Source organism: Poromitra crassiceps, assembly GCF_964638095.1.
Source record: "Poromitra crassiceps genome assembly, chromosome: 10".
NCBI lineage: Eukaryota > Metazoa > Chordata > Actinopteri > Beryciformes > Melamphaidae > Poromitra > Poromitra crassiceps.
The window spans coordinates 5157872-5179958 of NC_139631.1; the positions used below are offsets into that span (position 1 = coordinate 5157872).

Here is a 22087-nt window from a genome sequence, read left to right on the forward strand (position 1 = left end):
CAAGAAGACATCACCTGACCAGCGGTGACCCTGGTCCCACCCCTTAGCCCCGCCCCCTGGAGGAACGAGTGGTTAATGGTAAATGGCCTGCATTTATATAGCGCTTTACAGTCAGTAGGTACATTCACCCATTCACACACCGATGGCGGCAGGTTACCACGCAGGGTGCTGGCACACCAACGGGAGCAATTTGGGGTTCAGTATCTTGCCCAAGGACACTTCGACATGCAGACTGGAGGAGGCGGGAATCGAACCACCGACCTCTTTTATCCAAAGCGATTAGTGGACGGCCCACTCTACCTCCTGATTCTTGTCAGCAGAATTAATCAATATTTCATTCTCATTCTCAAGTCACATGAATCTATTGTGCCCCAATCCCTCAACTGTCTCATCCAATCACAGTTGATCTCAGGTCTTGTGCTCTGTTTGCAGGTGCGAACTCCGTCACACTGGGAAAACTAACTTAGCATGAACTTCAAATGTCTTAAAAGAAAAGTAAGAAACGCAAATATTCAATTGAATTGTTGAACAGACTGCCGACACTGCCGTGTCCTGCAGGTGCCAGCGTGCCGTAAATTGCCGTCTTATTTACTGTTTTACTTTCTTTTTAATTATTTATCAGGTTACTTGGTTTTTATATTTTTTATCCTGATGTGTTACAATGCACTTTTGAGGCCGCACTTTGGTGTGCTGCACTTTGCTCCAGTGCCGCAGGGAATAAAGTCAACTAAATGTATTGATTTGTTGCCTTCTTTCCCTGCGACATTGGCACAGATTGCACTTTACTGCGGACACTTAGTTGGTTTACTCTTGGTCGACTTTAATTTCCTCGTATGTGATGTCAACATTATGACTGACAGGATTAGTTCTGTTGGCCAAAGCCAAGTTGTTTCACTTGGTGGGGACATAGTTCCCCCACACGCCTCTGGGGACATGAGTTCATTTCTCTGTGCTGATGGAACCAAACTCTGTGTATTGTCCATTGTTGATGTTTGTGTATCTGTGTTACTGACATTATATGTTAAGCAGTTGTACCAACCTTTTGTGCCTGAAACAAATGTCCCCTCAGGGATAATAAAGTTAATCTCATCTCTCATCTCATCTCATCTCATCTCAAATATGAAGAGGAATATCGAACGTTTAAAGTGTCCATGTGGTGAAAATGCATCTGTCTGCTTTGAACATCATTTCACAATCCAAAAGGTCCAATTTGCAGTGTCATCATGAAACAAAGCACACAAGGTTCAGTACCGAGTCTTTCCGAAAGGTGGAGAGAGAAGGTCTGAAGAGCTGGAGAGACTCAAACTCAACCCAACTGGTTTCAGTTTGTTGTTGTTATACTCTAACTACACTCCTTAAACCCCATTGTTATACTCTAACTACACTCCTTAAACCCCGTTGTTATACTCTAACTACACTCCTTAAACCCCGTTGTTATACTCTAACTACACTCCTTAAACCCCATTGTTAGACTATAACTACACTCCTTAAACCCCGTTGTTATACTCTAACTACACTCCTTAAACCCCGTTGTTATACTCTAACTACCCTTAAACCCCGTTGTTATACTCTAACTACACTCCTTAAACCCCGTTGTTATACTCTAACTACACTCCTTAAACCCCGTTGTTATACTCTAACTACACTCCTTAAACCCTGTTGTTATACTCTAACTACACTCCTTAAACCCCGTTGTTATACTCTAACTACACTCCTTAAACCCAGTTGTTATACTCTAACTACACTCCTTAAACCCCGTAGTTACCCTGTAAGTACAGTGTGGTACCCCGTAATTAGCCTATAAGTACAAACATTTGTCCCCTGCTTCATAATACAGCCCGCGACCCCGTAGTTAGACTATAAGTACAGATCTTGTTAACCTCTAGTTAAAGTATTTTTTCACTCCTTAAACCCCGTAGTTAGACTATAACTACACTCCTTAAACCCCGTAGTTATAGGCTACTCTAACTACACTCCTTAAACCCTGTTGTTATACTCTAACTACACTCCTTAAACCCCGTTGTTATACCATAACTACACTCCTTAAACCCTGTTGTTATACCATAACTACACTCCTTAAATCCCGTTGTTATACTATAACTACACTCCTTAAACCCCGTAGTTAGACTATAAGTACAGATCTTATAATTCACTCCTTAAACCCCGTAGTTAGACTATAACTACAGCCCTAAACCCCGTTGTTATACTATAACTACATGCTTATTTGCGGGCTGTATTCTAAAGCGTTACCGGCTTTTCTTATTGATGCCAAGTGTAAGTCAGTTTGTCAACTCTTTTACCTAGGTGGTGGAAACCCCTGGAAACTGACGGACTGACGGAGGTGGGGATTCCACCAAGACCTTTCTCCTGAGAGAGAGAGAGAGAGAGAGAGAGAGAGAGAGAGAGAGAGAGAGAGAGAGAGAGAGAGAGAGAGAGAGAAGCAGCACAGGGCCAATTTCCTCAATTTGATTGTGTGCATGTGCACCAACCAACCAAACCACAAGTTCAGCCCCGTTCTGTGTGAAAACCACCATGGCTGCTTGTGATGACAGCTGGAGACTGAGAGGGCACCTGCTAGACCGCCTCGCTCACACCTGTGGTGGTCAACCTGGCCTACATACATCAGAGTGAGCGGGTGACCAAAACACACGTGACAAAATATACAGACGCCGCCTATAGACGCCTACTAGTGATGCGCGGGTCAGGTTTTTTTAAGGCCCGCCCCAACCCAACCAGTCATTGGAGCCAGCCCGCCCCGCTAAAATATCTGAAAATTCCGAACCCAGCCCAACCCAGCAGCCCGCAACGGCCAATTTAATGTAATATGTCTCCGGACGCAGGAGGAGCACAGCAGAGCTTCCAAGGTGTGCAAAGTAGCTAATAACTCTCTCTCTCACACACACACACACACACACACACACACACACACACACACACACACACACACACACACACACACACCCACACACAGACAGACACTCACATGCTGCCTTGCGCAACAACAGTTGTAGCCTAGGCCTGCTCTGGATGAGTTGCGCTGCTGCTTTAGTGCTTTCATGTCGGTCTTTCTTCAATTAATCAATCTTCAGATATGGATGGCGGACCACAGCAGGCGCGCGGGAAGCTATCTCCCACGAGGGGGTCTGAAGCATATACTCGGACTTGCGCGGCGCGCGCCGAGCACTTTGCGCGTGCACGTGTGAGGTGCGTGCGCGTGCACGTGCGAGGTGCGAGCACAGGCAAAGTGCGCTGCGCGGCGCGGCCTTGTGCGAGCATGCTGCGTGAAGTTGGCACTTGTAATGCACAATTTATTGTCTTAAAACTTGAATGGAATCAGGGGTGCCGATTTATGTCTGTGCCAGTGCGTGCCCATGCTTGCGCATGCCCGTCGCCCAACCCATCCCCCGATAAAGCGATAAAGCTGACGCAAACGCACCATAGGAGATTTAACAGCGACCTACACACACACACACACACACACTTCACACACCACTTCAGTTCGACAGAATAGGAACAAGCGACCGAAGCATGCTGTAAACCACACTCATCTCTTTACTCACTCATTTTGTTTTGGCTACTTGTGTTGAGATGTGTCAGTCTGTCACTGATCTCTCTCTGATACTGCTCAAGTGTGTTTACTCACTACGTCAGCAGGGTAGAGTGCACTGACTCATGCAGCCAATCAGATTGGGCTATGTTTTGATCAACTCGTTTTGTAACCCGGGGCCGCCAGCGGGCCTCGGGTGGAGGAGTTTGCTATCAAATCAATGTAAAGAGACTCGACCCCGCGCCCAGCCACAGCCTAGAGCCCAGAGCAGAGCACCCACGGGGAAATGAGGGGAGAGAGAGAGAGAGAGAGAGAGAGAGATGCCTGTGACAGTCACTGAAGTTTCGCCAAATGAGGGTGGGGCTGCTGGGGGGGCTGGGGGGGGCTGCGTCAGGAAGGTGCAGGGGCTGAGGCCGCCACCAGGGGGGGCTGCAGCCCCGGCAGCTCCCCCTTTCCAGCGCGGTTGGACCACAGTGTTTCAAATGGAGGTAGCAGGTAGAGGTAGGCACTAGGCAGGCTACAGAAACAGTTCTTATTCTTCCCCATTTATTTTAATTACCTGATGCGCTCTCAATTGGCCATGTTGCAGTAGTAGGCTAAACGTAGTAGTGCAGCAGGTGCGCACACGGCTTGCAGATACGGCCAGACTCGCTGTCTGATTTCTTTTAATTACCTCATGCGCACTCAATTGTTCACAGCCTACTCACGTTGCAGTAAAGTTGACAAATAGATCACAGTCGAGTCCACAACAGAAAATCTGCGGTGGCATTATATGGACACTTTAAATAATAATTACAGCGAATAATCCTTCCAAAATGTTTGTTTTGAGAGCACATAGGCTACCTCATTGAAGCGTTTCTTTACTCCATGTAGGCTATAGAGAGTGCAGCTAGGAGTCTGTCTGATTGTGTGTAGCCTACCTACATGTGAGAGAGAGTTAACGTCTTTAAAGTCCCTGGAAACCAGAAATATTTTTTTATTATTTAGCATTTTGAGTTCATCACATCACAGGACCCTATGTTAAAGGATGGGTTTTCCGTGGGGAATATTAAATCTCACACCCCTAAGGTTTTCAAATCCGTTGAAATTTTTGAAATTGGAGGTTTACTCACAGAGATATCAACCGAAATCCACTCTGTGTGTGTGTGTGTGGGGGGGGGGGGGTGGTGGGGGGGAGGTGCGGGTGCGGGGACTCGAAATACTACATTTCCCACAATGCACTGGGCTCGCGTGGCCTTCGTTTTCATGCCCACCCCTCAGGCATTTGGCTGATATCAAACTCCAGTAGGTGGCGGTAATGCACATATGTTTGCCATAAAACTCAAAGAAGAAGAAGAAGAAGGCCTCGACAATAAAACATATCAAGAAGAAGAAATAAATCGAAAATAAAATTGCCTCCAAATTGCACCAAATTTAAACCGAAGTATATATGTCGGGAGATGTCTTCATAAAAAAAAATTCATGCATTTTAAGGCATTTTCGTAGGAGTTACGCGCATCTGATGTTGTAACTATTTTCTGTAAAAATGTGTAAAAACGGGTACATTGCTCAGCGTTGATTTCGTTACTTCAACCCACCTACTACTAGATGTAAAATTTGACGAGCTTTCCAATGCTGCCAGTCCCGTGTCGGTACGTGCTTCCGTTCCCGAGATTGGTCTCTTTGCAAGGAACTATGGAAAGCTAATATTAGCTACAGCAGGCTATGCGGTTGAAAAAGATGGCTGCCTTTTTGTTTTTGTCAAGGCCTCTGAAGGGGCGTGGAGGACCTCTAGAGGCGGGACCATGGCCAACAACAGTTGTAGTTCATAGGTGCACGACTTCCGCAAGGCGGGGATTGTCGCTGTGATGCATTTTGCGTCAGAGCGACATGGAAATAATGTGATAGATGCTTGATAGGCATGGCAGTGAATAACCAATTTCAAAAATTTCAACGGATTCGAAAACCTTAGGGGCGTGAGATTTAATATATATTCATATTCCCCACGGAAAACCCATCCTTTAATAAGCCACCAGCCAAATTTGAACGATGATGAACGTCGCAAAGTATATAAATTTAGGTTTGACAGTCATGGCAAAACTCATGAGAATCAATTCGTTTTTAGAGTGTATTTTCTCCCGCGGACTGTGTGGGCGTGTCCCGTCTGCAGCAGGTCTCCGAGAGAGAGAGCGCGAGACAGAGGGGGGGAGGGAAACGGAGAGAGATCGAGTGTGTGTGTGTGTTCGTTGCTCGGAGAGGGAGAGAGAGAGACTTGCTGCGACTGCACAGCGCTACTGGGTCTGTGTGTGTGTGTGTGTGTGTGTGTGTGTGTGTTCGTTGCTCGGAGAGGGAGAGAGAGACTTGCTGCACTGCACAGCGCCACTGTGTCTGTGTGTGTGTGTGTGTGTGTGTGTGTGTGTGACTGTGAGTAACCTCGCGTCACCAGGCTGTGTCGAGCGCTATGCTGCCTTCTCTCTCACTAGTCCCGAGAGAGAGAGAGAGAGAGAGAGAGAGAGAGAAGCATAGCGCTCGCACACAGAGTGGGAGGGAGGCAGACAGACAGCGCTGTCACTGGGGGCAAAGAACGGACAAAAGGAGGGTGGGTGCGGATTGCGCGCGTGTACAAAGGTTATATAGAGCTTATGACGTCATAAGCTCCTGCATTTTAGCACCTCGCGCACTGCTCTCTTCAATGACGAAGTATCTTGTAGAATCTTGTAGAAAAGTGTCGATTTTAAGGCTTTGGGTTGAAAGTAATGCATAATAATTTCGGAGGCACATAATTACTAACATAAGACCCTAAATAACATAGTTAGAACGTTTTTGTGGATTTTGGTTTCCAGGGACTTTAAGGTTAATTACTCTGCGTGTTTCATTGCTCTAAATTATTTAATAATGTTGCTTTGTCACGTTCTGAGCCTGCCCCGCCCGCACCCACGATATTTTCATAATTTGCCAACCCAGCCCGCCTGCGGGGCGGCCCAGCCCGCGGGACCCGGCGGGTTCTGGGTGACCCGCGCATCACTAACGCCTACACACTGAGTCAGTCAGTGAGTGGATCGATCACTAGGCTATATATAGGAGCAGGCTGACTTGACTAGAAACACTGTGGCAGCTACAGAGTAGATTGCTGCATCTCACCGGGACACCAACAGCATCTCATTCTGCTGTCTAACCGACCTGAAGACAGAAGCCACAAGGTCCATCAGAGAAGGTAAGAGAAGGGTTTTACAGTTGCCTCTATATATTCTGCATGAAAGACTAAGTATGTTGTGTAGGTTCGTTTTCAAAACATCCAGGTGATAGGAAGTTTTCAAAGGATTTATTTTTAAAAACACTGGATTAAAAAAGGGTATACTTGAGGCCCTATGTGGCATAGGGACTAATAGGGGAATGCATAGGGCCTATGCATTCGCCTATTGGTCGTATAGGACTATAGTAGGACTTCTCCTAATCTACTAATGGCATCTTGATTTCAGACAGTTGCAGCCTCTGACAGTCACTGAGGAAACATCATGAGCTCCGGGAATGGACTGCAATGCGGGAAGCAGGGCTATCTGAAGACTAGCGATGGGAAATACATGAGGGTCTGTAACGAGCAGTTGGAAGTCAAAGAGGTCCAAGACCAAGGCAATACAAAACCAGGTATAATAACTTCTTCTTCGGTGGTAGTATAATAACTTCTTCTTCGGTGGTAGCCTACATGCCGATACTTTACGATTGGGCTCTGAAATGAACACCCGCCAAATGTGGGTACATTGTTGGCTGTGGTGAGTGCCACGGTGCAGGTTTTTTATTTTTTATTTTAAGCTATATGTTTTAATATAAAATGTTCTATACGATATGGTTGCAAATTTTAATGTTGCATTTGTACCATTGGCCAGTGCTGTGCTAGTTTGATCAACAGTTAAGGCTTGTCTCTTTTGGTGTTATTAACCTAATGAGTAATTAACAACAGCGTAAAAAAAATACACTAAAATGATGTAAGAGTCTGTGTTTCATTCATTCTAGTGTTTTCTGCATCCAGCCTCATGACATGCAGACATGTCTTAACAATTGTCATCATTGTTGTGTGTCCCCCCCCCCCCCCCCCCCCGAAACTGGGGGTGGGGGGAGAGCCGAAACTGGGGTTGTCATCGTAATGAGTGCCAAAGTCACGCCCTCTTCATTTTCGCATTGACGTTTCCTTATCAAATCCTTATCAAAAGGGCCTTTCTGTGTGGAGTTTGCATGTTCTCCCCGTGCCCCCTGAGGGTTTCCTTCATATAGGAACCCCTCACCAAAACATGCAATATCCTGGTTGCTGAAGTGGTGCCTCCTCTGGTCGTTCGGGGCGGCTGTTCGGAGGGAGGGGAACTCGTTGGAATAGCGTGATCCTCCCACGTGCTATGTCCTACCGGTGAAGCTTCCCCTGTCAGGTGAAAAGAAGCGGCTTGCTAACTGCCCATGTCTCGGAGGAAGCATGGAGCCAGTTTCGGCTCTCCCCAGATTGGCAGAGGGTGGAGCAGCAACCAGGATAAATAAATAAAAAATTAGCACTAATGGGGGATAAAAATGGGATGAAAAAGTGCAATTATTTAAAAAAAGAAAGAAAAAAATTAAATATTTTATTTTTATTTTTATAAGGATTTTCTAAAAGGTCAATGAAAAAAATAATGGGAAATTCTCTTCCTTAGGCCCCATGGGCAATCTGGCGATGGCGGGAGTTTGGCACTCTGACTGCAAAACTCAAAGTGGGTCTGCACATCGTTCTCACTCCACCGCAGTAAAAAAACCTGGTGGTGCAGGGATGTTGTGCAGACCGACTTTTGTTATTTTGTTGAGTTTTGCAGGTGAATCCTTGTCCAGCATGAGTGGAAGAGTGGATGTGTGTCACTTTAATCCATCCACTGTCACCTTATGATGTCACCAAAAAAGACTTTATAGACTAAATAAAAACATCCTGAATGCCATATCAGTCCAGATAGGCTATATAGCAATCTCTGATTACTGTGCCACATTCAATTCAATCATTCACGCATAAACTAAACGTACTTTTCTCTTTTAGTGACTGTGCACCGCGTGGTTATGGAAGACGGAGCTTCAAAATTTGCTTTCAGTTTCAGCAAATCTTCCTTTGTCTACCACAAACCAGATGATAAAGTGGAGGTAAATACTAATAATTTGATTGAATTCTTCTTCAGATTAACTGTAGAACGTTACCAATCCACGTTACAATATTTTACTTTTTCATAGCTGTTTCATCTAATAATCATGTGTGTGTGTTTTGTGTGTCCAGCACATTAAGGTCCCTGAAGGAACTGAGAAAGGGCATTATCTGTTCGAATGGAAAGACGTTGGGCTTGGCGGGTACCGCGGCTTGCAATCGATGGCTGAACCCATGAAACATCTCAGCACCAAAGGTGATGAAGGTGAAGTCATCTTCAGTTCAGACAGTCAGAACGTTGTTCTGTTCCAACTCTTAGATGTGCGTATGGGTACTCCAATAGCTCTACATGCTATTACATTGTGTAATTGTTTGGAAATTGGAATGAAATGAAAAGACTATGGATGGACGACTACGGACGTCGTCTCAGCCTTACTTTTGTAAAACATTTATTTTGACCGGTTTTCAACATTGTGCACGCTGTCCTTTAGTCCCAGAGAATAAAGCCGTGAATAATCTGTCATGCTATGTTACTACTGTTTATTTGTGTATTTATTTTGCTCGCTGGATTATTACTAGGTTTGACGCAGTAATGGATTATGGTGATGTAATGTATAGGCATGCCTCTGTCTCTACTCTTAAGCCCTTGCATACTGTTTGCCATTCTGTTCTTAGCTTGATTTGTGGTGATGCTTATAGCACTCATCATTCAATGCCTTTTGTATGGAAACAGTTGAGTGGTCGTCCCTGTCTCTGTCTGAGAGACGTGATAAGCACATGTTTTTGTTTATTTAACAAGGCCCTTATTAAGCTACCATCAGAGATGGGCAGTATTTTAAATACGTCTATTTCAAATACGTATTTCAAATACATTTGTGTATTTTGTCATTTGTATTTGGCTGGACCAAGAAAAATGAGATCTAATTTGTATCAAAATACTTTCAGACCTTGTATTTTGTGTATTTTAAATACACAAAGTGGCAGTGATTGCCAGCCAGCTCACGGTCCCTGATTGGGCGCATCCTGCGAGGTGTCAATATAAATACTTGCCTCATTTTGCTTGTACTCCATTTTACCTGATGAAGGTCTGAGTGACCGAAACCTTGTAATAAAGTTTGCCAGTAACTGGATAGTGTGTGGGAATTCTTTCTTCTTTCTTGTGTATTTTAAATACATCAAATCAATTTTTTTAATGTCATTTTATTCTCAAATGTACACATTTTTGACATTGACACAGGTTTAAACTGTGGAATAAAAAGGCAATGTGACTGACATGTCACTTCTACTCCGCCTCTTATTGGCTTACCCTCACAACAAACTCAACCACAAATCACAGGCAGAGTAGGGTGGATCTTGAGTCAGACTTCACTGCGGCTGTAGCTTAGGAGGTAGAGCGGGTCGTCCACTAATCGCTTTGGATAAAAGAGGTTGGTGGTTCGATTCCCGGCTCCTCCAGTCTGCATGTCAAAGTGTCCTTGGGCAAGACACTGAACCCCAAATTGCTCCCGTTGGTGTGCCAGCACCCTGCGTGGTAACCTGCCACCATCTGTGTGTGAATGGGTGAATGTACCTACTGACTGTAAAGCGCTTTGGATAAAAGCGCTATATAAATGCAGGCCATTTACATCACTTCTTCGCCTAAACTAGTAATGAAGCCTCGTGTTGGTGGAAATTCCCAGAGATAAATTACTAATATAAATGTGATGATTCAATATTGCATGCACTGGCCTATCTGCAAATTAAGCGGTTTACTGCATATTCAAGCCAGTGTATCATATTAGATATCTTGAACAGCTAGGAGGGTGGCAACAACACTTTAAGCCCAAGGCACACCAATCAAACATTCTCCAACAACTGCCAACATTCATGTTGGTGTGGCATGGCATGCATGGTGTGGCATGGTGTGGCATGGCATGGCATGGCATGGTGTGGCATGGCATGCCTAAACAAGGACAAGCACTTGTCCTTGCACACAGATTAAACATGGACAGACAGTCATGGCAGACCAAACAAACATCTGTGATTGAATGTTTGATTGGTGTGCCATGGGCTTTAGACAAATCAAATCGGTAGCAATAATATTGGCCAATGGCGATTTATTAAGTTTAGTTATGATTATGATTATATTTATTTGAATGATTAGTTTGGGTGCGTGGTTGCCTGTCGTAGCACATGGCACATTTTATATTTATTTATATTTTTAACAACAACAACCAGAGGATTCCAGAGGGTAGGGGCTGCCACACTGAAGGTTGAGGTAAATGAATGACGTGTGTGTGTGTGTGTGTGTGTGTGTGTGTGTGTGTGTGTGTGTGTGTGTGTGTGTGTGTGTGTGTGTGTGTGTGTGTGTGTGTGTGTGTGTGTGTGTGTGTGTGTGTGTGTGTGTGTGTGTGTGTGTGTGTGGTGTGTGTGTCTGTGTGTGTGTGTGTCTGCGTGTGCGCGTGCGGGAGTGGGTGTGTGTAAAGTGTATGGTGAATATGTGTGAATTTCTTCTGTGCTTCTGTGGTTTCCTGGAAATATATCACACACACACACACACACACACACACACACACACACACACACACACACACACATGCACATGCACATGCACATGCACAAAGCACAGAATAGTGTAAGCTCTGCTGTACCACAGTGTTGGGTGACCAGGTTTGTGGATAAACCCAAGTTCATTTTTCATGGTGGTTTGTGTGTTTACATAATGTGTGTGGAGCATCTGTCTGAGCATCTGATCGTATGGACTTTCCTGCACTTTTGAACATAATGGGGGTTTGCCCTGTGCTTATGTGTGTGGAGCGTCTGTCTGAGCATCTGATCGTATGGAGTTTCCTGCACGTGTGAATGTACAAGGGGCTTGCCCTGTGCTTATGTCTGTCATCATGGAAGGATGAGGGTGAGGGTGAGAAGGATTTGTGTATGCACACCTGAGACTAGACCAAATGCAGACTGAGGTTCATGGCTGTCTCTTATAGCAGTGGTCCTCAAAGTGAGGTCCGGGGACTTCCAGGGGTCCTTGAGTATAATACAGGGGTTAGTCAACTTGCTTTGCCCGGTGGCCACTTTCATGAAATGATAGCAGGCCAGGGGCCAGTTAATAAACAAACAATATACATTTTTCTGTAGCGGATTGTAGGTTTAGTCTGACAATGTTGTGCACACCGGATAGTTAGTCTGTTCAAACAAAGCAATGAAAAGGAGAGTGAGCATGCAATCAGACGCAGATCAGTGCCACCATGTTCAGCTTCTTTTTCTCACGATATGAGATTTCATCTCAACGATGCATATTGTCACGTTTTGATATCGCGATATATTGTGGGACGATATATTGTGACATCCCTATTAAGTACATACATAAGTGCCTGGGTAGCAAGCAGACGGTGGTATCTGACAATTTAGCTGGAGCTCAGTCAAACTTTATTTCACGTGTTTTACTTATTTATTGTGAATTAGATTCTAATTGAGTAGGTTATAGGGTCCTTGGTAGAGGGGGCTTTCGGGCCTTGTCGATGAGGCCGATGGCAGTTGGGAAGAAGCTATTCTTGTGTGCGAGAGCTTCTGGTCTTGACCCACCTCAGTCTCTTGCCGAGGGGGAGTGTTTCTAAAAGTTTGTGCCCGGGGTGGGAGGGGCCAGTCATGATCTTAGGAGACTGCTTCAGGATCCTGGCTGTGTGCAGGTCCTGAAGGGATGGCAGGTTTAGCTAGTGGACAGGTCTGTCAATTATCTACCTGTCACAATCTACCCCTGGGCTAATAAATAAATACATTATTTGTGAGAGCTCCATGCCCCCTTTGGTGCATAGGATTATAGGTGCCGCTTATTGCAGGGGGATGCTGGGGTGGTACTGCACCCAAACTCTGCACTCTGCCCTACGACATGGTCCCAGTCCCAAGCCAGTCAGTCTATATGGAGCTGCCTGCCTTTCCACCCTCCACAGGACGGTGAAGCAGGCAGGCGCGGCGCGCTCAGGCCAGTGGACATGGCCTGATGACAGACCGTCTCTGGGGCCAGGACTCTTTACGAGAGTGGACCTTGGCCCAGAGTGATGTCTGTCTTCAAAGCTAGCCGCGTAAGCCTGGACAGCTCTCCACCCATGCAATTACAATTACAGGTAAAGGTAAAGTCCCACTGATTGTCACACAATGTGTGAAATTTGTTCTCCGCATTTGACCCATGCCATCCCCTGGGGGAGCGGTGAGCGGCAGCAGTCGGGAATCATATGGTGATCTAACCCCCCAATTCCAACCCTTTGATGCTGAGTGCCAAGCAGGGAGGCAATATGGGTCCCATTTTTATAGTCTTTGGTATGACTCGGCAGGGGATCGAACTCACAACCTCCCAGTCTCAGGGCGGACACTCAGACCACAAGGCCACTGAGCTGGCCTTAGCATCTTGCGACATCTTGCGCCGAGGCCATGCATTCCATATCGGCTTATTGAGCACAGAGGGACTCTGGTGGTGGTGAAGTCATTCAAACTCCTCTATCATCACTTCAGGCTGGCTCCCCGCATGCAGGAGCTGCTGGGTCGGCTTCGCGGTGTGTCTTATACAGAGGTTATCGCCCCGCCGTTCACCCACAGGCGAAGTGATTGTGTCTTAAAGAGCTATTCAACGTCAGCTGATGCGAATGAGGATCCCAAACATACGGAATATGTTGGAGAGACTCTCCACTCATTAACCCAGGTTACAATGTAACCAGCCGCTATTGCTGCTATATTCTGATGCAGTCTATATTTAACAGTAAAAACAGCCGCATTTAAAAAGAGGCTTTTGTAGCATAGCAAAATGGGGAGGCTATTATCTCTCCTTACATTCAATATTGACAAAGTCATTCTGTCAAACTGACAGATATGTGACTTTCTAAACTGCGGCACTCTCTCTCTCACTCTCACTCTCTCTCTCACTCTCACTCTCACTCTCTCTCTCTCTCTCTCTCTCTCTCCGTTTCACCCAGCTACAACAATGTCCAGCTCAAAAGAGAGGGAGTAAGAAAGTGTGGAGTAAAAAAATACGTTCATACATTCGTGTTTTTGTGAGAATGATGTTACATTTTGTTCTTTCAATCTGTTTGTAGCCATTCCAAAATCTCTCATAAAAGTTTGATGTATGTATTTTTGCTTCTGCCTCCACTTCAGCTCTTGGCAGGTACAGTGTTATTTTGCCCCATGCAGGGCCTGAGAGTAGTAGAGACACTTGATGAATGCACATGCTGGGTGTAGCCCTGATCATTTGCCTCATGATTTGGATATTTGGATGACGACTCACATAAAGTCATCCAAGTTAGCAGAGATGGGAAGTAACTAAGTACAAATACTTTGTTACTGTACTTGAGTGGGATTTTCAAGTATCTGCACTTTACTGAATATTTTACATTACATTTACACTTTCAAAACAGGATAGTTACTTTAGTTTGAATGCACGACAGACAAAACCGATGTAAAGTGTTTCTCTCGTCTCGCACTCTCCCAGCTAGCACGCATTATGTGCACCTATTTTGTGAAGAAAAGAATATATATATCACACAAAAAATATTAATCAAAGTATATATTTAATTTATTTATTTATTCATGTATTCTTTATACATCTTAAAACTTGTTTGGAGGGGAGCTTTTAAGTTGAATAGTCTTCAGAGACATGAGCTTCAGTTAGCTTTGTGCAGAAACAGCCGGTAGAAATATTTTTTACTTACATACATTTCAGAGCCTGTACTAATTACTTTTACAGTACTTGAGTGAACAAGTTGAATCAGTATGTCTACTTTTACCAGAATCTCTTTTTACAGAAGTATCTGTACTTCTACTTAAGTAAAGAATGTGTGTACTTTTCCCATCTGAGTCAGAGTCATACATGACTGTAAAGCATTTGGACGTCATCAGGTAGAAAATTCATAATACACCTGGTTAATGAAAAGATTGTATCAAGTTTATTTTTTGCTATTACATTACATTACATTACATTACATTACATTACATTACATTACATTACATTCTGTCAGCATAAGAATTGCTGTACGAAATTTGAAGAGCTCGATCTGGTAACTGAAAAAGACAAGAAATCTACAAGCTTTCCATTTCAACCACCAGCAATCTCCTCAAGACATGAAAAGGCAAACAATCGATACAAAAACAATCTAGAGTCCTGCATTCAAACTTTATACAAACACATTTGAAATCACGTGTTAAGAACTTTTTTTTAAACAAAAATACAGTAATCTTCCAAAATAAATTTGATGATATAATACAAAAATATTATATTTCTGCCCAACTGCAAACAATTTAAAATAACCTCTATACAGACAGTAGCAAGAAAATAAAGTATGTTTATAACAGAATCAGATCAGTCAAAATAGCAGTGACAACTATTAGCATGTTGCACAGCAATGCCAAAGAAAGTTCATAGTGTCTGCCAAACATAATAAGAATCAAGTCAGTATAAAATAGCATGAGTGACAGAATATTCACAGCTTTATTCTCTCGGACTAAAAGACAAAGGCCTACTTGTGTGTTCACACATATCTCAACATTCAGGGGCGTTTGAAGCCCACTTTGGGCCGTTTGAAGCCCAATTTGGGCCGTTTGAAGCCCAATTTGGGTCGTTTGAAGCCAGATTTAGGCTGTTTGAAGCCCAATTTGGGCCGTTTGAAGCCCAATTTGGGTCATTTGAAGCCAGATTTGGGCCGTTTGAAGCCCAATTTGGGCAGTTTGAAGCCCAATTTGGGCCGTTTGAAGCCCAATTTGGGCCGAGTCCAATTTTACAATGAGATGCACCCACTTTAACCCTGAAGTGTAATTATTACTTCAGACTAACTAATAAAGTAATAAAACCACTAGTAAACCATAGGCGGCGCCTGGCCTGGTGTTCAGTGAGTGGCCTGACTGCAGGCACCAAAATATATATATCTTTTTTTTTTTTGCAGGCCAGGCCAGGCCAGGCCACCGGGCATTTGCCCGACGTGCCCGATTATGCAGTCCGCGCCTGTCAACATTGAATAAATGCTGATACACAGTAGGATGGCGTGCATAATGTTGAAAACCTGTGTTGACAAAGGATGTTGAGGCAGTCTGTAGTCGCCCATAGTCAAATTTAACTCCCCCAACATTTACACACTGCTGAAGTATCAGTTATTCTCACGAGATTATCATTCTCATCTACGAGTTCTACAAGAGTAATCTCCGTGGCCACTGAACTGAGGACGACTTGCTCTTCCTCGTTGGTCCAGAGATGTTTGGTGGGATCGGCCACAGATCTCAAGCCGCGGAAGCTCCCTTTTCCTACGGCTTTCCATTCAAACATAAAATGTTCTTTGCTGACTCCAATGATTCCACTCACCTGTGAACACATAAAAAAACATGATTCTTGAGTGCATGGGATGAAACCGCTTTTAATTTTGAAAAAGTAAAATATTACATCTTAAGATCTATAAGCAAGTTCTCAGCTACTGAGCAGTGTTTCGGTGGAATCTTCTGATATTATTGTTGCCCCTCCAACCCAGTTTTCCCCTTACGTCTGAAGGGCCTTCAGATGTTCACCTCTGATTAGTTTTAACATTCAAATTGTTTTTAACTTTCAACAAGAAACCTCCAACGTGAAATAACAAAAACTGCTGTATTGCATTTAGTATTTGACCTCCACATTGTTCCCACTGAAGAATTATACAGTTACTTTAAACAATATTTACCTCCACTGCACCATTTTGAATGCGGACAAAGTCAGATTTCAGAGTTTCAGATTTGAAACTGAAAGCAAATTTTGGATCTCCGCCGTCCAGAGTACATCTGTGCACAGTCACTGTAAAAGAGAGTAGTACATTTAGTTGATGTGTGAATGATTGAATTGAATGTGGCACAATAATGCATTTAAGTTAAGTTAACCTTTATTGTCCCCGTGGGGACATTCATCCTCTGCATTTGACCTAGCCTCAGATTTCGACTACTCATTCGTTTCACTCAATCATAGTCTCAGAGGAGTGCCGTAATAATGGCACTGCAGGCTCCATTCAACAAGGCCCTACTTTTTCATACATGTAGCACAATAAAATAATACTTGTCATGTCAAAGCCTTCTTGCAGAGAGGCAACAGTGCTAGTAGCCACTCTGTATATAAATATATAGAGATTGCTTCTCACTGCATGGAGTAGTTAAAAATAATCTAGACGCACGTTGGCGGCTAACTTCACGATTTTACTCGCCACAGCCAACCATTTGCCCACATTTGATGGGTGTTAATTTCAGAGCCCGATCACAAAATATAGGCATGTACCACCGAAGAAGTTATACCTTGTTTTCTATGTCCCTGGACGTCTCTGACTTCCAGCTGGTTTCCGGAGACTTCCATGAATGACCCCCCCTCCGTCTTCAGATAGGCGATTTTCCCGCAGCTCATGATGTTTCCTCAGTGTCTGTCAGAGGCTGCAGCTGTCTGAAAACAAGATGCCATTGGTAGATTAGAAAAGCATGTGATATTAAGCGGTTGTAGCTATAGGATAAATAGGCAAATGTTCTGGGCCTTCAGCATCCTTTAATGTAGGCTATTTTTTGTACTTTAAAATACATCTAATCTTATCGTATCGTATCGTATCGTATCGTATCTCATCTCATCGTATCGTATCGTATCGTATCGTATCGTATCTTATCTTATCTTATCTTATCTTATCGTATCGTATCGTATCGTATCGTATCGTATCTTATCTTATCTTATCTTATCGTATCGTATCGTATCGTATCGTATCGTATCTCACCTTATCTCATCTCATCTCATCTCATCGTATCGTATCTTGTCGTATCTTATCTTATCTTTTTGGATACATTTGAATCCAGGATGACGAACTTGAAAATGTGAAGAAGTTTATGTTCTTGGGATCTTTATATCACCCCTGAAGGAGACAACGCTACAGATATCAAGATAAGAATAGGACAGGCCAGGAGCATTGCAGCAAACCTGACGGAAGTATGGAAATCACAAGATGTAAGCCTGAAGTTGAAAGCGAAGCTAGCGAAAGTGCTGACATGGAGCATCGCTCTGTATTGGCTGTGAGAGTTGGACCTTAAAGAGGACATGAAACATTTGATCATATGACTCGACTTCATCTGCATTAGGGTCCTCTAGTAAGAGAGTGGCGTCAGCGGAGGACCAAAATGCGAGACTCATTAGCCAATGAACAGCCAGGAATGGGTCTCGCGCTACTTTTGCATGCTAAAATAAAGCCGATAATGTACAATTTGATTCATTTCAAGGGATGAAAAACCCTTTCAAAGTACAACACTGTCTATTTTCCTGCAATTCGACAGTGCTGCTTTTTTTACTCAAGAGTTCCACTTTCTACTTCCTGGAAAAAAACTGGTCCATTGGAGTGAATGGAGATGTCGGAACTCTTCTATTATACAGCTCTGATCTGCATGTCACCTCAGACAAAAGAAGAAGAAAAAGGAAACATGAAACCTAGTAGTAGTAGTCGGGGTTTTGAATTCTAACAGGCTCACAACATAATGCTGTCGTGCTTCTGACTTGGATTGTGGTTGTTTTGATTCATCAAAACAACCACAATCCTTACTACTGTACAGTTGTACAGTCAACCTAGTGACATCACCTAGCAGCGCCCTAGTTGGCGAAAAAGGTGAAATGTTGTTCACCTTTCTAGCAAATCTAGGTAACATTCAGACTTGAAAGCAGTGTCCTGTCTTGTCTGAGGTGAAACGCAAATGAACTACAGTCATACGATCGCATGTTTCATGTCGTCTTTCGGGAAGGCGGAGGTAAAGGATGATTGAGGTGTTGGAGCTGTGTGGCTGTGGAGACGAGTACTGAGAGTCAGCCGGAAGGAGAGACGGACAAATGGGCAAAAGTGGGGATAAGTGTGGATCAAGGAATGCTGGAGGAAGACAAGAAGAGGAAGCTGAGAAAATAGGAACCACTAGAAAAGACGAGGCGACAGCTTAGTGTTGGCAACAATAGCGGGGGAGAGGTGTGCGCCAAAGGACGGCGACGCGGGAGAAGAAAGACAGAATGCATGGATAATGGATAAACAACATCATAGATTTGAGAGGAGATCTGGAATCTGCAAGAAAGGCTGCCAATGAAAAGAATGCCCACGAGCCATCATAGGCCTAAGGAAAACTGAACTGACAATCATTTTGGACCACTTTTAGATTGAAAGCGGGCGGAGTGAAGGGTTCCTTATTTATATCATGCTTGACTGAACTAAGAATAGCCCTAAATCACTAAATCTGATCCGGAAAGCAGGTTAATATTTCCAGGCAGTGGTGGGTAGAGTAAACAAAAACGGTCCTCAAGTGAAAGTCCAATTACTTTATAATATTTGCTCCAGTAGCAAAGATAGGCTACTCATAAAAATTAAGTAGGCTACTTGAGTAAGAGTAGAAAAGTATCTTGTAAAAAATTACTCGGTCCGTCATCGTTGCTTTCTAACCTTGGAGCATAACACATGGTGCAAATGTTAGGTTAACCGTGCGTTCACACAAGATGGAAAACAACTTTGTCCCAGCAACTTTGCTATATATATATATATATATACATGCCTTGGCAATGCCGCTAGATGGGGCAAGGGACAGTTAAGGGAAGGGGGGGGGGGGGCTCTGAGGTGGGCAGCTGTGTCAGGACATCCCATTGTCTTTCAACTAGACTCATTCAAGTTGCAGTCAGAGTGGGCAGCGTACACTTCTCGCTACTCGACCTATAGCCCGATGTAACTGAGTATTGAGTAAAAGTATTTTATTGCAAATGTAGCCTACTTGAGTAAGAGTAAAAGGTATTCCACCAAAAAACTAGGCTACTATTAGAAATAGACTACATAAAAAAGTAGTACTCAGGTAGGCGACAAAAATGTAGGCTAATTGACTACCCACCTCTGGTGCCATGGTCACACTTTCTCTCACATGAGAATATTGAGTCATAACAGTGAGTTTGTCCTGTCTAGGCTACTCACTGTTAGTTAGGCAATGTCAGAGGAAAAGCCAAAAGTTAAATTCATATTTTCCCCCCATCACAATAATACATAGGCTACTTGGGATGATTTGCAGCGGGGACAGAACCAATATGGGTCAAGCTTGGTTTTTAAAAGCTTGAAAGACCTGATTTCCAAACATTTTTAATCTACTTCTCTTTACCTGATTGCATCATCATCATCATCAACAACAATAACAAAAGAAAAGAAAAAGCTGGTGGCAGCGACTGACCCACAGCTAGGCTACATGTAGGCTATAATTTGTAAACAACTTCCCCACACTTGTAGCCTATTCTGCAGCCTGTCAGACTGGCAACTCTGTCTCATGCTGATGCTGCAGAAGACGGCTATGCAGTTCGGTCGTGCATGAGTCAAGCAAGTCCCTGTAGCAATAGTTAACATACCAAAAAGATAGAATAATACCATAACGCTGGTATAGACAGTAGCCTACCACATATAACTAAATTGAGAATATTGCCAGGCATGCAAAATAAATCGATATAGGCAACTACAATATTTCTCTTACTTTCTCTGATGATGGCCCGTGTCGCTTCTGTCCTCAGGTTGGTTGTTAACCGCAGAGTAGACTGTCGGTGTGCGTAAGGTGACTCTGTTCAGTCTGTAGCGCTCAGAGGTGACTCTGTTCAGTCTGCAGCGCTCAGAGGTGACTCTGTTCAGTCTGTAGCGCTCACAATGTTTTCACTCAAGTCTTCTGCTCCAGTAATAAATAGCGATCGATCCCGGGTACAGTTGCGTCACGAGGAGGCGTGCCGGCGCCACTTGCAGGCGGGAGACACGCATTGGAAACTGTGCCTGTACGTGGGGACGGGACCTAATACCACAGCTCTCCAGGTTCCTTTGGCTATTTTAAGATGTACTGTGTGTAGGCTACTATTATGTAGGTAGGTGTAGCCTACAACGGTGCATGTGTAAACTGGCCGTGAATTGAGCTGTTTTGGCATGATGACATTACAGTTTTTGGTTCTCAAACTGTTTCGTGCCAATTAAGGACCCCCCTAAACTGACACAAATTAGACCTCGCCACTGGAGCCACTTCAAGGACCTCTGTTGTGTGTGTGTGTGTGTGTGTGTGTGTGTGTGTGTGTGTGTGTGTGTGTGTGTGTGTCTGTGCACGTGCGTGCGTGTGCACGTGCGTGCGTGCCATGAAAGTACCAAATTTGTGACTCAGACACCTCCCACCTACCCAATTTTATTATGGATAGGAGGAGAGGATGACATGACAGCACTGGGACTTTTTACAATTATCACAAGTATCACTCCACTTCAGGTGTTCCAGATATAACCTTATAAATTATTGCTTATTGCTTTGTCTTCTACTATTGATGTGACCGCTGTGCTGCATACATGCACCAAGTCAAATTCATCATCTGTAATCTAATCTGATTACTTACTGACTGTGGCTATTAAAGTGTATCTTGAATCTTGAATAGAAATATCACACTCAAGGTCGTGTCGTTGTACTGTAGGCCAGTGGTTCTTGAGGTGCGATCCTCCGGGGACCACCCTGAGCCTTGAGGGGCTTCCCCAGCAAACTGACGACATAAAGGAACACTCCGCCTGACTTTTAACCAGCTCTGTATCATTACAACATCAGTAGTAGTATATCAGAAAACTGTCAACTGTTTTGAAGTCATTCATTTAGTTTGACAATTATTGAGACTTGATTTGTGGGGCAGTGATGTCATTTGTGCACACCTGAACTCAAATCAACTCAATAAATGTCAAACTAAATGTCCCTATAAGCATGTTTACACAATTAGATAATGTAAAATAATAAATTTGTTGATCATAGTTTCTCTCGACCTCCAATACAAAGAGTTTTGGAATTCTGGACAAAATCATATCTAATATTATATTCTCAGATTTGGGTCCAAGAGACAAAATGTCACGAAATGGGTGTCTGTGGGTCTAATATGGACTAAATTAGGGTTATGAAAAAGGTTGAGAAACATTGCTGTAGGCTATGATTATTATCTTCAGCACAAGGCCACACTGGATCACAGCATGCTTGATAGCCTACAGCTACACTGTTGTAAGCCCAACAGTACAACAGCACAAGAAAAAAAAATCATATTAATAAACAAGTGCGAATTTGCAATAGATGCAACCAGATATGTGATGTCAGTCAGAGTGTGACGTCATACACTGCATTGACACGATGAAATATTAATCCAAAATGCACATAATCTGTATTTTTGGAAGGAAAAGTGGTCGGCGGCCATGTTTGGAAAGTAGCGCCGGCTACCTGTTTTCCTGCCAATGTTCATTTTGGATTAATATTTCATCGTGTGGTGAGTACCCGAAGCACAATATGTATTGTGCCGTGAGATGTGTGTTTTGGCAGATTTTTAACAGCTGTACCATTACCCTCCATTCTATGGCATGAGGGTTTCCAACTTAAATGATTGGAAGTTGGAAACCCTCATTAGTGTTTTG

General features: G+C 43.7%; 1 long non-coding RNA gene across 1 annotated transcript; it reads right to left on the reverse strand.

Moving 5' to 3' along the window:
- Nucleotides 1-14570: 14570 nt before the first annotated feature.
- On the reverse strand, nt 14571-20312 carry LOC310784162. The gene is made up of 4 exons (XR_014553125.1): nt 20157-20312; nt 16947-17088; nt 16349-16458; nt 14571-15999 (listed from the first exon to the last, which is right to left on the reverse strand). It is a non-coding gene; the product is annotated as an uncharacterized lncRNA (long non-coding RNA).
- Nucleotides 20313-22087: the final 1775 nt, after the last annotated feature.